This window comes from Acanthochromis polyacanthus, chromosome 21, assembly GCF_021347895.1.
Source record: "Acanthochromis polyacanthus isolate Apoly-LR-REF ecotype Palm Island chromosome 21, KAUST_Apoly_ChrSc, whole genome shotgun sequence".
Lineage (NCBI taxonomy): Eukaryota > Metazoa > Chordata > Actinopteri > Pomacentridae > Acanthochromis > Acanthochromis polyacanthus.
Genome location: NC_067133.1, coordinates 22255123 through 22269962, shown reverse-complemented (window position 1 = coordinate 22269962; position 14840 = coordinate 22255123). Strand labels below are relative to the sequence as shown.

Sequence of the window (14840 nt, the reverse complement as noted above, 5' to 3'; positions counted from 1 at the left end):
GTTTCTACAGACACAGTACAGTTGCACTCAAAATTTTTCAACCCCCATTGCAAATCAGGTTTACCAGCAAAATTTACAAATGTACAGCTGTTTGATATACTACTCAAACAAGAACAATTGTAATAGCTTATCACAACCACTATTTCAGGTGGTTTCTCCAAATTTAAGACAATATACCACTTTTAATGACCACTTCTGTGTCAAAATTATTCAATCCTTTCTTTACAAGCAGTCTGTTATGACCTGTTGTAAACATGATGCATAGCCAGACACAAGCTTCTGAGAGCTTTCATGAGGAAATCTTAGTCTATTCCCCACTTCTGTGGCTTATTTGTATGATTTCAAACATATTAGAGGTGACTTTTCTTGTGCTTTTGGGTCCGTAGTGGTGTACGTCTTGGAGTTTGGGCATGTAGACCATCAGCGTTTAATGTGCGCCTTACTGTAGACACTGAAACCTCAGTGTTTGCTGCCACCAAGTCTTGCTGCAGGTCTTTTGAATTTGGAGAAACCACCTGAAATACTAGTTCTGCTGAGTTATCTCAATTGATCTTTATTAAATTGTAGCTGTGAGTAGGTTGTTTTCAGAGACATCTGTCTGCTGTCATTCTCTTTTGTTTTGAAGAACAAATGTTTCAACTCCCTTAAGAGGCTCCTACAGTACCTCCTCATTCTAAATTTCCTAAACAACATCTGAGTGACCTCTTCAAACTTTTGCATTGTGCCTGAAGATTCTGTGAAACAGTAATAACTGCGAATTCAAGATAGATTATGTTGCCAAAAATATTTGCTCACCTGCCTTGACTCGCATATGAACGTAAGTGACATCCCATTCCTAATCCATAGGGTTCAATATGACGTCGGTCCTCCCTTTGCACCTATAACAGCTTCAACCCTTCTGGGAAGGTTGTCTACAAGGTTTAGGAGTGTGTTTATGGGAATCTTTGACCATTCTTCCAGAAGCGCATTTGTGATGTTGGATGAGAGGGCCTGGTTCTCAGTCTCCGCTCTAATTCATCCCAAAGGTGTTCTATTGAGTTGAGATCAGGACTCTGTGCAGGCCAGTCAAGTTCATCCATACCAGACTGTGTCATCCATGTCTTTATGGACCTTGTTTTGTGCACTGGTGCACAGTTATGTCAGAAGAGGAAGGGGCCAGCTCCAAACTGTTCCCACAAAGTTGGGAGCATGGAATTGTCCAAAATGTCTTGGTATGCTGAAGCATTCAGAGTTCCTTTCATTGGAACTAAGGGGCCAAGCCCAGCTCCTGAAGAACAACCCCACACCATAATCCCTCCTCCATCAAACATTACACTGGGCACAATGCAGTTCGACAAGTATGGTTCTCCTGGCAACCGCCAAACCCAGACCGTCCATCAGATTGCCAGATGGAGAAGCGCGATTGATCACTCCAGAGAACGCGTCTCCACTGCTCGAGAGTGCACTGACGGCGTGCTTTACACCACTGCATCCGACGTTTTGCATTGCACTTGGTGATGTATGGCTTGGATGCAGCTGCTCAGTCATGGAAACCCATTCCATGAAGCTCTCTGCGCACTGTTCTTGAGCTAATCTGAAGGCCACATTAAGTTTGAAGGTCTGTAGTGATTGTCTCTGCAGAAAGTTGGCGACCTCTTGGCACTATGCGCCTTAGCATCCGCTGACCCCGCTCCGTCAGTTTACGTGACTTACCACTTGGTGGCTGAGTTGCTGTCATTCCCACACGCTTCCACTTTCCTATAATACAGCTGACAGTTGGCTGTGGAATATTTAGGAGTGAGGAAATGTCACGACTGGATTTGTTGCACAGGTGGCATCCTATCACAGTTCCACGCTGGAATTCACTGTGCTCCTGAGAGCGACCCATTCTTCACAAATGTTTGTAAAAGCAGTCCGCATGCCTAGGTGCTTGATTTTATACACCTGTGGCCATGGAAGTGATTGGAACACCTGATTCTGATTATTTGGATGGGTGAGCGAATACTTTTGGTAATCTAGTGTACCTTTGAAGGTGTGTTTTGTGTGGAAACTTTATTTATGAAGTAGTGTATCTGTGTCTTGCCCTTCTCCAGGCATGGCTACCTGCTGGGAACTGAGATTTTTCCTTCACTACCTATCATCAGGAGAGCGCAGGCTACCTGGTTGGACATAGCATGCTTGTTCTTTTTCATTAAAAGTCATTATTAAGTTTTTATTCGTATCATTCATCATCATTTAAAACATGTTCTCATACTGTTTTTTTTTTTTTTACTTCTGCTTCTCTGCAACACATATACATTAAACATTCATAACTGTATGTATAATGGTGTTTTGTCTGTTGTGTAGGACTAGATGTTGATATCCCTTCTTGCATACATGAGACACCTAAGACTCTGTAGGATGGTCAAGTGAGTGAGGGCATCCTCTGGGTTATCACATGGGTGCTCTCCTTCATCGGTGTTTCGCTCTTAGGCCCATGACACCTCCAGAGGGTTCAGCAGTAAATCCCAGCATCCCAGGTTCACCACCTTGATACCATTTACTTACTTTAGGGCCAAGGTGGAGTCCTTTCTCTTCCTCCACAGCCACTGACTTCCCTCTAGAGAGGTCCTTGATCGCCTGCCAGTGGGCCTTGCCGCATACTTCCATCTCCCGGAGAAGCCTGGATGTCAAGGTGGCTACAAATCCTCTGCAGCCTACATCGACTGGTCGGACTCTCGCCTTCCAGTCTCGCTGTTTTGCATCGGAGGCAAGCTCTGTATACGTCAGCTTCTTGTGCTTATAGGCTCTCCCAGGGCACAGTGTGCTCGATGATGTAGACGTGCCTAAGCAAAGCTGACCATAGCACTATGTCTGGTCGCAGGTTGGTGGATGCAACCTCAGGTGGGAAGCAGAGCTTTTGGACCAGTTCTACCAGTATCCTCCAGTCGCAAGCCCCTCTCAACTGCTCAGGATTTGGGCAGCCGAGAGAGGCCCACCCAAGAGGACTCATACCCACGTGGACAATTGTTGTTGAGATGAATCCCTCACCTCACTGTACAGTGATTACTAAGTGGAGTGATGGGTTTGGAGATATTCTTCTGCTCATTAGGCCTTTTTGTAATCAAGTCTTGACACATTGACTGCCACCATCTTACTGTACAGAAGAAATGGTAGTGGATTTACTGCAGCCCTGCCTCAGTGAAGATGAATAGTTATGTCATAAATGTACATAGTTAAAATCACATCTATGTAAAAATGCACTGGGTTCACAACATCACATCAGTGCACTCGATTTACAGTGTTCTCTTACTTAAGTATTACTTTATTGTCTTTCAGTCACTTAAAGGAGTTTCTGATATTGGTAGTTACTATATTTGAATGTCAACCACTTCAAATAACCAGTGTGATAGCTGTATATTAGAATCTTTTTTTTCTTATCAAAACAAGCAATTTTTCCATGTCTATAATATTTACTTCAACATCTTTTTATGTTATTTTGACACTCCGTGGCTATATTGTCAAGCACCAAATAAATACTACACAATAACACACATCTTTATGTCTTTCAAACAAAAGACCAGCACATTTAATTTGTGATTATTTTAAGTTTATTATTATGCCTGCAAAAAGACTGCAAAAATGAATAAATTATTAAAATAGATACAAATTGTTTTTCTGTTATCATTTAGCTCTGAAATAGTTTAAAGTGTTGGACATTTGTATTATAATAATTCATAATAGACTATGTTTGGCCCATACAGCAATAAGTACACTCATACACATGGTGGCACTATTCCACTATCATTCATTTTTTCAGTTTGATTTAATGTTTTTCAAAATGGCTCTTGAAACTATTACTTTTTTTTTTTTTTGTGGTATTCGTATCTCTCTGTTGTATCATGTCAGATGCTGGGAACCCAGGTGGCGAAACAGGACAAGCACAGGAGTCCGGTTCAGGACTAAAGTTTATTGCTTAGAAACAAAACTCAAATGATACAAAATGAAGGGATAACAAGCCAGATTGACGATCAAACTAAACCGAACACAACGTCAAAAAATCAATGTCACCTAACAAATCTAAACTGTAGAATAACATCAGTATACTTAAGTAAAGAACAGAAAATAATCTACACCGGAGCGGGGCAAGCAGTGGGGGAGAATCCAGGTGGCGAGTGCATCGCTGATTCAGGGTGGTTATTTTGATGCCTATAAAAGACTTCAAGAATGAATAAATCTCTGTCTGTCTGTCTGTCTGTCTATCTCTCTCTCACTCTCTCTCTCTCTCTCTCTCTCTCAAGCAACAGACGTCAGCTATATAGTCAATTAAAATGTCAGTTTCAGCTTCTAAAATGTTCAAATGTTTTATTATTAAAACAGGTTTCTTTAAACGCTTTAATTAAAAATGCACTGGTAAACTACAGTATTTCATGAAGCCACAAAGGCCAGTTTTCCACATACACGGTCACAAGAGCAGTGGATCTCTGTGTATCTTTTACATACAAAACATGAGTACCATTACAATTAAATTCTTAAAAATACATTACATTTACAATCACCATGTGGGACAAATACAGAACAGATACATGAAGTTGACAATACCATTTAATTTTGGTGTAATCCATCAAATTATATGTAGGTGAAACAAAACACCATCTTGCACCATGTAATTAGTTTAGTCCAACAAACTCAGTACTGTCAGAAGGCACAACCTGTTTCCTCCTTGTTATGGTATACAGATTTATTTTCCATAGAATTTCTTGTTCAGGAGGAAGATGAGTAAATTAAGATAAGATAAGATAAGATAGACTTTATTCATCTCACAAAGGAGAAATTTAGTGTTACAGGGCTCTTAGAAACAAAAAACAAAGGAGTGCAAAAGTCACGAAAGTGCAAGAACGAGATAATAAATATTGCACATAATAACAACTACACAGTAGTGTTATATAGTCTGATGGCAGTGGGGATGAAGGACGTTCACTTTGGCTTTGTCGAACATTTTCATGACGGTCACGCCTTCATACTGCAGCTGGAGGAGGTCTTGTGCAATGTTTACCTCTCTCTCGCTCTCTCTCTCTCTCTCTCTCTCTCTCTCTCTCTCTCTCTCTCTCATTTCAATTTTTCAATTTCAATAAGCTTTATTGGCACGATTGTATGTCAACAACATTGCCAAAGCAAATAACAATGTTAACAATTATTTACAACAATCATAAAAATACACAGAAAAAAAACAACATCAATAATAGCAACAAAAAAAAAACAAGCACAAAATTCAAAGTTTGTAGATTCCTTTTTGGTCAGTCTGACAGGTGTGTTGAGAGTATTGGTCAGTCTGTCAGGTGTGGTGACAGTTGTTGTTGTGCTTGTCCCTTAATCTGCGACACAGGCTGACATATTTAGCTGCTGCTAAGCTGCTGACTCTGTTCTCACCAAGGATGTGCTGCATTTTGGTTTGTTCAGGCAGCGAATCAAAGTCAGGAACATGCTGTTTTATTTTGGAGAAGAACTGGCATCTAATCTGTTCTGTGTGGACAGAGTTGACACAGTCTGTCCTCTGTGGGCAGCCAGGTCTGTCTGTGTCTACCCGTCTCTATGGCCAAGCTGTGGTCACTGAGTCTGTACATGGTCAAAGTCTTTCTCAGTTTTTCATCAGTCACGGCGCTTAAATATTCTGCCACCGTGTACTGTCTGTTTAGAGCCAAATAACATTGAAGTTTGCTTTGAGTTTTTGTTCTAGATGTCCAGTAGTTAATGTAGTGTTCTTTTTCTATAATCTGCTTTGTGCAGATTGTGTGAGAACTGTTCTGAGTTTGTCGTGTGCTGTCAGAGGAGCTGAGCCTCAGGATCAGTTGGCTGAGGGGGCTCTTCTCCATGTTCTCTTCCTGGCATTGAAGGGCTTTGTAGTGGTAGGAGTTGGGGTCACTTGTTTTAAGGTGCTTATAAAATTTGATGGCTCTTTTTTGAATTCTAATTAAGAGGAGGAATTGGCCTAGCTCCGCTCAGCAGCTGTTGTTGGGGGTATTTCTGTGCACTCTGAGGATGCTCTTGCAAATCTCTGTGTGCAGGATTTCAATTGGGTGTTTGTCCCATTTTTCAAAATCTTGATTTGCAAGAGGGCCCCACACCTCACTACCATGCAGAATAATTGGTTCAATTATAGATTTGAATATCTTGAGCCAGATCCTAATGGGAATATTAATGTTTGAAGATTTCTTTATTGCATAGAAAGCCCTTCTTCCCTTCTCTCTGAGATCATCCACGGCCATGTTAAATTTTCCTGTAGGTGTGATGTGTAGTCCTAAGAATGTGTAATTCAGGGTGTGTTCCACCTCTTGAGAGCCCAGGAAAAACCTGGTTTGGTTTCTCTGACCTCTGGGTCGTTTCTGGAATATCATGATTTTGGTTTTGTCCAGATTCACTGTCAGGGCCCAGGTCTGACAGAAGGTTTGCAGATGATCTAGTTGCTGTTGTAGTGCTTCTTTTGATGGAGCCAGCAATATGAGATCATCTGCAAACAGTAGGCATTTAATCTCTGTGTCAGACAGAGTGAGACCAGGAATGTCAGATTGTTCCAGTGATTTAGCTAATTCATATAAATATTGAAGAGGGTGGGGCTGAGACTGCAGCCCTGTTTCACTCCTCGACTCTGAGGGAAGAAGTCTATTTCCATGTTGTTCACTTTTACAGCACATTTCATATGTGTGTACATGGTTTTAATGATGTCATAGACCTTCCCTCCTACACCTTTCTCTAATAGTTTTAGGAACAGACCAGCATGCCAAATTGAGTCAAATGCTTTTCTGAAAAAAAACAAGAGTAGATTTTCTTGTTTTGGTGGACGTTTTGATTGATGAGGGTGTGAAGGGTGTATTTTTTATTTTATTTTTTGTCTGCAAGTCCACTCAAAAATGACACCAACTAACCATGGTGTCATTGCTTAAGCTTCATGTGCAATTTTTTTCTTCTTTGTGACTGTGACCATCACCTGTCCTCATTAATGGCAAATTAACCTATCATGTTTATTTCAAGCTGTTTCCTACATTATGCCATTGAGGGCTGTGCACACCCAAGTGAAACATAAAACAAACACAGGATAGACAGAAAGGTGAGGCATAGACAGTGTTCTAAGAGAAAAGGTGCATTTTATTTGTTTGTGCTCTTGAATTCACACCTTAAAACCAGTTACAAATCTAAGACCCTTCACAAACACCAGATACGACAAAATCCCAACTGGATCAATCATGAAGATGTCAGGAGACCACAAGAAGGATAGATAAAGCAGAGTGAGATCCACAGACACTAACCCAGCAACCTCCACTGACTGAGCGACCGGGGGAACAAACTCTATTGAGTTTTGGTAAGTGCTGGTGTGGTGGGTCTGGCATGCATGAAAACCTCTACCAAAAGGAGGGAGCTGTCTCCTCCAGCCCAAGGAGGTCCACACAGCCCCTCCGCAGGAGCCACAGAGTGGAAAGCCAGCCCAGGAGCCCGGAGCGACCCCCGCCGACACAGCCAGAGCTCCAAGGCCCGCGCAGCAGAACGGGCCATAGCAGACCCCCACGGCGCCCCACCGGCCCACACCTCCACTTCCCCCACGACCACCCGCCCCCACACGCCCCAACATCTTCCTCCAGAGGTTGGGCATCTAAACGAAGCCGTCAGGCGGGCTATGGAGGCCGTGGTCGGGGAGCGACGCGAGCACCCCGAGCCAAAAAACGTCCTGCAGTCTCTTGGCCTGACAAGCCGTGGGATTGGTAACTTTTCTGGAAGTTGCTGAGCCCTGATGCTCTCTCCTCCACAAGCAAAACAAATGTGCACGCGGTTGTGTAGTGCGTAGCTCGCCCACCTCTGCATGGGCTTGCTTGCTGTGCGCGTAACCGTTGATTGACAGCATGACAAAGCTGAAGCTCGAACTTGATTGGTCGGCAGCGACCGGCGCTTTTTGGAATAACATGGGGGTCTATGAGAGGAAGGCGGAGCTCAGGAATAAATTTTCATATTGCGTTATACTAACTTTATATTATAGTATCGAACGAGACTAATACATTTAAGCTTTGTTTAAAAATTATACATAAATTGAAAACAAACGGAAACTCCGGACAGCAGCAAGGTTCGTCTCACGGCGGAGCTGGCTTCTGTGGAGGGTCGACTGGGGGTTTTGTCCTGAGGACTTGTCATCTTCAAGTTTAATTGCTACCAATGCAGGTAATTTAGACTTTTGAGCTGAGGTAGAAGGCTGCGTGTGAGAGGGTGTAAGTGTATGCGTATACTAGTAGGGGTGGCATAGCTCAGTGGGTAGAGTGGCCGTCTCACAACCGGAGGGTTGCGGTTCGACCCCCTGGCCCGTTGTGCTTGTGTCGAGTTGTCCCTGAGCAAGACACCTAACCCCTCATTGCTCCTGGTGGGTCGTAGTTAGCGCCTTGCACGGCAGCTCCTGCCATCACTGGGTGAATGTGATGTATCAAGTAAAGCGCTTTGGATAAAAGCGCTATATAAATACAACCATTTAGTAGTGGTGTGAGATAGTTGGATTAATGTAATGTAGGATATGGAAAAGAGTTTTTTTTCTAGAACATATTACCAACAATTCCCATAATCCAACAAAAACTCAAAGGATATGCTTCTATATACAGTAATAATATTTTCACTTTCCACTCTTATCTCCTTCTCCTGCTCTCGTGTCGCATCCGCAGATCCAGGTCACGGCACCAGGTATAACCCTTTGCTGGAGCTTCCCTGATGCCAGGTCCGACTAGCCCTCGGCCTCCCTACTAAGTCTCTGCGTTGTGTATTTTGTTTTTGTGAAGAGGAAGGCGGAGAGAAGGACCAGGCGGAGAAGCAGAGGGTCTGGGTGGATTTGACTTTATCTTCACCTTTGAAACAGGACATGAAGTTGTCACAATACAAAATTTACAATACAACAGAAGTTCACTTCTCTTATTAACCATAACCTACTCCATGTGAATACAAAATATACAATACAACAGAAGTTAATATCTCTTCTGACCCATAAAGTCCTCCAGTACATGCCTAGATGAAAATGTGAGGGAGTTTGGGGAAACTAGAGGTGTGTGTGTGTGTGCGTGCGTGCGTGCGTGCGTGCGTGCGTGCGTGCGTGCGTGCGTGCGTGCGTGCGTGCGTGCGTGCGTGCGTGCGTGCGTGCGTGGGAGCATCTGAACACGATAGAATGTTTGTGCAAACAACTACAGGCCATTTGCGCCTAAATACGTGTCTGCAGGAATGAGAATGAGACAATGTAACAATTCTGTCTGAACGTGCAAAGTGCGCGCTCAGTATGTGTTTGAATGGGAGGGAATCCTTGGGTGGACAACTATGAAAATAGTGTAGTTTCCCGAGCTTAATATGTTTCTGAACTGCCGCATGCACAGGCATTAAACATCACAAAACCAACCGTGGCTTAACCAATCACTGAACCCTCATATTAACATGGGTTTTAATCATCACATTTGTTGAATCCCCACCTCCAAACCCCTAAGCAACAACTTTTTCACTTGGAGCTAGGGGTTATGCTGCTTACCTTTGAAACAGGACATGAAGTTGTGACCTAAAATGGCCACAACCCACACAAAAGAACACAATCGTGGACAACAATAAACCAATAGCAAGGTCACGCCCTCTGCAGGATTTTGCCAGCAACTACCCCAAAAAAGGAACTGCCTGACTGTATTCATTCACTTCCTTACATATATATATATATATATATACATATACATACAGTGCCTTGTGAAAGTATTCGGCCCCCTTGAACTTTTCAACCTTTCGCCACATTTCAGGCTTCAAACATAAAGATATAAAATTTTTAATTTTTTCAAGAATCAACAACAAGTGGGACACAATCGTGAAGTGGAATGAAATTTATTGGATATTTTAAACTTTTTTAACAAATAAAAACCTGAAAAGTGGGGCGTGCAATGTTATTCGGCCCCCTTGCATTAATACTTTGTAGCGCCACCTTTTGCTGCAATTACAGCTGCAAGTCGCTTGGGGTATGTCTCTATCAGTTTTGCACATCGAGAGACTGAAATTCTTGCCCATTCTTCCTTGCAAAACAGCTCGAGCTCAGTGAGGTTGGATGGAGAGCGTTTGTGAACAGCAGTCTTCAGCTCTGCCCACAGATTCTCGATTGGATTCAGGTCTGGACTTTGACTTGGCCATTCTAACACCTGGATACATTTATTTGTGAACCATTCCATTGTAGATTTGGCTTCATGTTTTGGATCATTGTCCTGTTGGAAGATAAATCTCCGTCCCAGTCTCAGGTCTTTTGCAGACTCCAACAGGTTTTCTTCCAGAATGGTCCTGTATTTGGCTCCATTCATCTTCCCATCAATTTTAACCATCTTCCCTGTCCCTGCTGAAGAAAAGCAGGTCCAAACCATGAGGCTGCCACCACCATGTTTGACAGTGGGGATGGTGTGTTCAGGGTGATGAGCTGTGTTGCTTTTACGCCAAACATATCGTTTTGCTTTGTGGCCAAACAGTTCGATTTTGGTTTCATCTGACCAGAGCACTTTATTCCACATGTTTGGTGTGTCTCCCAGGTGGCTTGTGGCAAACTTCAAACCAGACTTTTTATGGATATCTTTGGGAACTGGCTTTCTTCTTGCCACTCTTCCATAAAGGCCAGATTTGTGCAGTGTACGACTGATTGTTGTCCTATGGACAGACTCTCCCACCTCACCTGTAGATCTCTGCAGTTCATCCAGAGTGATCATGGGCCTCTTGGCTGCATCTCTGATCAGTCTTCTCCTTATTCGAGGTGAAAGTTTAGAGGGACGGCCGGGTCTTGGTAGATCTGCAGTGGTCTGATACTCCTTCCATTTTAATATGATTGCTTGCACAGTGCTCCTTGAGATGTTTAAAGCTTGGGAAATCTTTTTGTATCCAAATCCGGCTTTAAACTTCTCCACAACAGTATCTCGGACCTGCCTGGTGTGTTCCTTGGTCTTCATGATGCTCTCTTCACTTTAAACAGAACCCTGAGACTGTCACAGAGCAGGTGCATTTATACGGAGACTTGATTACACACAGGTGGATTCTATTTATCATCATCAGTCACTTAGGACAACATTGGATCATTCAGAGATCCTCACTGAACTTCTGGAGTGAGTTTGCTGCACTGAAAGTAAAGGGGCCGAATAATATTGCACACCCCACTTTTCAGTTTTTTATTTGTTTAAAATATCCAATAAATTTCATTCCACTTCACGATTGTGTCCCACTTGTTGATTCTTGACAAAAAATTAAAATTTTATATCTTTATGTTTGAAGCCTGAAATGTGGCGAAAGATTGAAAAGTTCAAGGGGGGCGAATACTTTCACAAGGCACTGTATATATATATATATATATATATATATATATATGTATATATAATATACATATATGCGCGATTAAGAGCAGGTGAGCCGATCCCAGCAGCACACAATGACAGAAAAGAGAGAGAGAGAGAGAGAGAGAGAGAGAGACCAAAGGGGGTCCAGGCAAGGACTGAAGCAGGTATCCTGACATATTGACATGACATTTCATACTCAATAGCAATGTTTATCTAAGGCAGGGGTGTCAAGATCCGTTCCTGGAGGGCCACTATCCTGCATGTTTTAGATGTTTCCCTCTTCCAACACAGCTGATTCAAATGATCAGGCTCGTTATCAGGCTTCTGCTGAGCTTGATGATAAGCTGATCATTTGAATCAGGTGTGTTGGAAGAGGGAAACATCTAAAACATGCAGGATAGTGGCCCTCCAGGAACTGAGTTTGACACCCCTGATCTAAGGCATGATTATAACACAGACAGTGAATACCAGGAAAAGTCTGCTCTTTCTCTGCCTCAGTCTCCACCTGTCAGCTGGATAATACAGTAGAGGAAGAGGGACAGAAAATGTGGATGGAGGTGTGAGAAAACATTAGAAGAACTGCTATGTACATTAAAGTCATTTTTATTTTGAAATGTTTTGATAAAGTCACGTGCTGTGTCATAAGATTGGATATGCACTGTTTCACGGAGGGATGTAAGGATTTTTTCCTCATCAGGAATGTCAGTTGAAGCTACACAATCCACAATCTTTAGCACTTCCTCCACAAAGGACCTTTGCTGTTGTGTCCTGAGAAATGAGGAAAAAAATATCTTTCAGTTTAACTTTTTTGTGATTTCCTGGCTTTATGGAGCTAAAACAACAACTCTCAATTTAGAATTTTTAAAAATTATTTCTATTTTAGATTTTACAGCATGTCCACTGTACTGGACAACAGAGCAATATCACTGTTAAAAAACAATGACAATTCGCCATGTTGCGATTGCGCGAAATCACGCAAAATCAACCAATCTCCGCGAATTTTGCGCGGCCTTGCAATTTTGTCCAATCACCGCAACTTTTCCGTAATTGTGGCCCGCCTCCCATGAGTTCCACCAATCATAGCAGCTCCCAGCACAAACGTAATGCGCGTACATCACCGAATTCACTTCCTGTTTATGGTTTGAAGATGCAGACACGTGCGATACTAATGTCTCTCATTTACCAACAAAAATTACTGCTGAAGACCGTGATAGACAATTAATTCACTGATGTTCTTTACCAAAGAGGAGCTAAACTGTTTTACAACCGTGCAATATTGTGGTGGAATACAAAAAAGAAAAAAATCATCCATTGATACACACTTTTTTCTTAACACGAAACAGAACGGCTGAAATGAGCGGACAGCAGACCTGACAAATCACCATGATGATGGAAACTGTTGCATCCAGATCCGTTAGAGCACTGAAAGCACCACTTGGAGTCCTTTTTCACCACGTAGAGTCTGTTTTACCAGGTCGAGTCTCTTTTTACCACCCCGAGACCTCTTTTGCCACCCTGAGTCTGTTTTATCATGTAGAGTCTTTTTTCACCACCTGAGAGTCCATCAGGAGCCTGTTTTACCATCGGGAGTCGCTTTTCCCATGTAACATCAGGAGTCCAACCGGAGGAGTCTGTTTCACCACTTGGAGTCTCTTTTCCTACTTGGAGCCCCCTTTCACCATCACAGGCAAGAGTACTCCTGCACCATCAGAATCCTCTGTTCGAAGAACAAACTCTCCTTTGTCATCAGAGGCTTCCAACCCAAGAGTTCTCCAGACTCCGAGGCTCAACTCTGTCCACCGTTGTTCTGACCCACATCAACAAAGGCCGACTGGACCATGCACCGAAGCATCATCATCATCATCATCATCATCATTGTCATCACGGCACGCAAGTACCTTTCAGTCACTGGAACTTGGTGCAACTTCCTCAAATTATCTTTTCAAAGATAAAGTTTACAGGCTAACAGAATAGCCTACTACCAAATTGACGGCTGCTTTCAGGTGTGGTCTAGTTATCCCTTTTCCCTCAGAACTCCATATTTCAAGTGTAATATTAATCCCAGTGTTACATTGAAATATTGTGTTCTCTTCCTCCCTTTTCCCATCATTCACATCTCACCATCTTATTTGTTTTGTGTTGTTGTTGTTCGTCTTAATGTGTGTTATTGTTGTTGTTATTATTTAGTTTAACTTAATAAATGTACACAAATATAAGTTCAGTGCCTCAATTGTTTTGTTGTTTACATTTTGGTCCCTAACTTGCATAGATTCCAGCTACCTCAATTTTATACATAACCTCTGAAGCTAAATAATTCCCCTTACAATTCCTGAAGCTCTTCTTGACAGCGCAGCAAGAAGTGTTTCATAGGCTAATTATTATATTTGTCTATTCTAAATACTTCGCTGGTCGAATATCAGGTAGACTGTATAATAATTCTGTATAAAACCCTTAACCCCATTTGAGCAAACATTAACCCTACATTAATATTGGTGGAGAAACATTATTATAATCTTACGGTTATAATTGGTGGAAAAAACATTTACAAAACACATATCAAGAAATCTTACAATTTTCGAATAGAACTTTCTAAATTAAACTGAACAGCAACATAAATTAATCTCTCAATAGTCTGGAGGCCTGTGTAGCACAAGTTTGAATCTGGTAGCTCCTCCTCCTTTTGTTCTGCCCTTCCTCTTTCTTTTCTTCATTCATTAAATTCTTCTTGGTCTTTGCGTGGTTGCAGTCTACCTTCTCTGGCATATGCCTGGCCCCATATTTTTGGAACAATGCTTCTGATTGTGGAATCCTCTTTTTAATGGGTGACTCATACTCTTTTTCACTCTCTTCACTGTCGTCTACTCTTTTGTCAGTGTCTTCAGGTTCTAAGTATCAGGAGCTAAGTTGCCAGATTCAGTTTGAAGTCCAGGAACTGTTCAGTGTTTTTCATTGAGTGGTTAAGCACTATGCTTTCAGACTTGTATTGGATCCAGGAATTTGTGATGGTAACATCAAAGAAATGAACAATCACATGCACGTCCATTTCTTAGGTCTGCTAGCCAAGTGATAGATGACTTTCTGTGTGAACAGTTTCAACCATGCCAAGGACTGATGCTGCCACCATTTCCCATTCTTTGACCAGCAAATGTATCCTTCCCTTGATATACTTAAAAGTCCAGCGTCAGACCAACTGGAGAAATTAGTACATATACCTTCCAGCCAGTAGGGTGTGGCTTGCATGGAACAAACTGCCTGATGATGGGACAGCGGCCCGCAAAAGGGATCATTTGCTCATCGATGCAGACTTTCCTTGGTTTTGGGAGGCTAAGGCAGCCTTGCCTTATTCACTCCAGAATGCCTTTCTTCTTTGTTCCCTCTGTTTCATCCAGGTCATCGATAATCTTCAGTGAGTTTCTGAACTTGAATAACCTTTTCCTTGTCATTTTCCGGCGTCGTATTGGCATTTTGGTTTTGTTGGCCCAAAGCATTTTGATTCTGGGAAAGAAGACAAAAGAAGATGCTCATTTC

The 14840-nt window shown here is 42.3% G+C and overlaps 1 long non-coding RNA gene across 1 annotated transcript in view; it reads right to left on the bottom strand.

Moving 5' to 3' along the window:
• Nucleotides 1-11899: 11899 nt before the first annotated feature.
• The window catches only part of LOC127531628 (uncharacterized), a 34859-nt gene continuing 31918 nt past the window's right edge, over nucleotides 11900-14840 (bottom strand). Inside the window, exon 2 of the long non-coding RNA XR_007938761.1 lies at nucleotides 11900-14807. This is a non-coding gene — a long non-coding RNA (uncharacterized LOC127531628). The remainder of the gene's footprint in view (nucleotides 14808-14840) is intronic.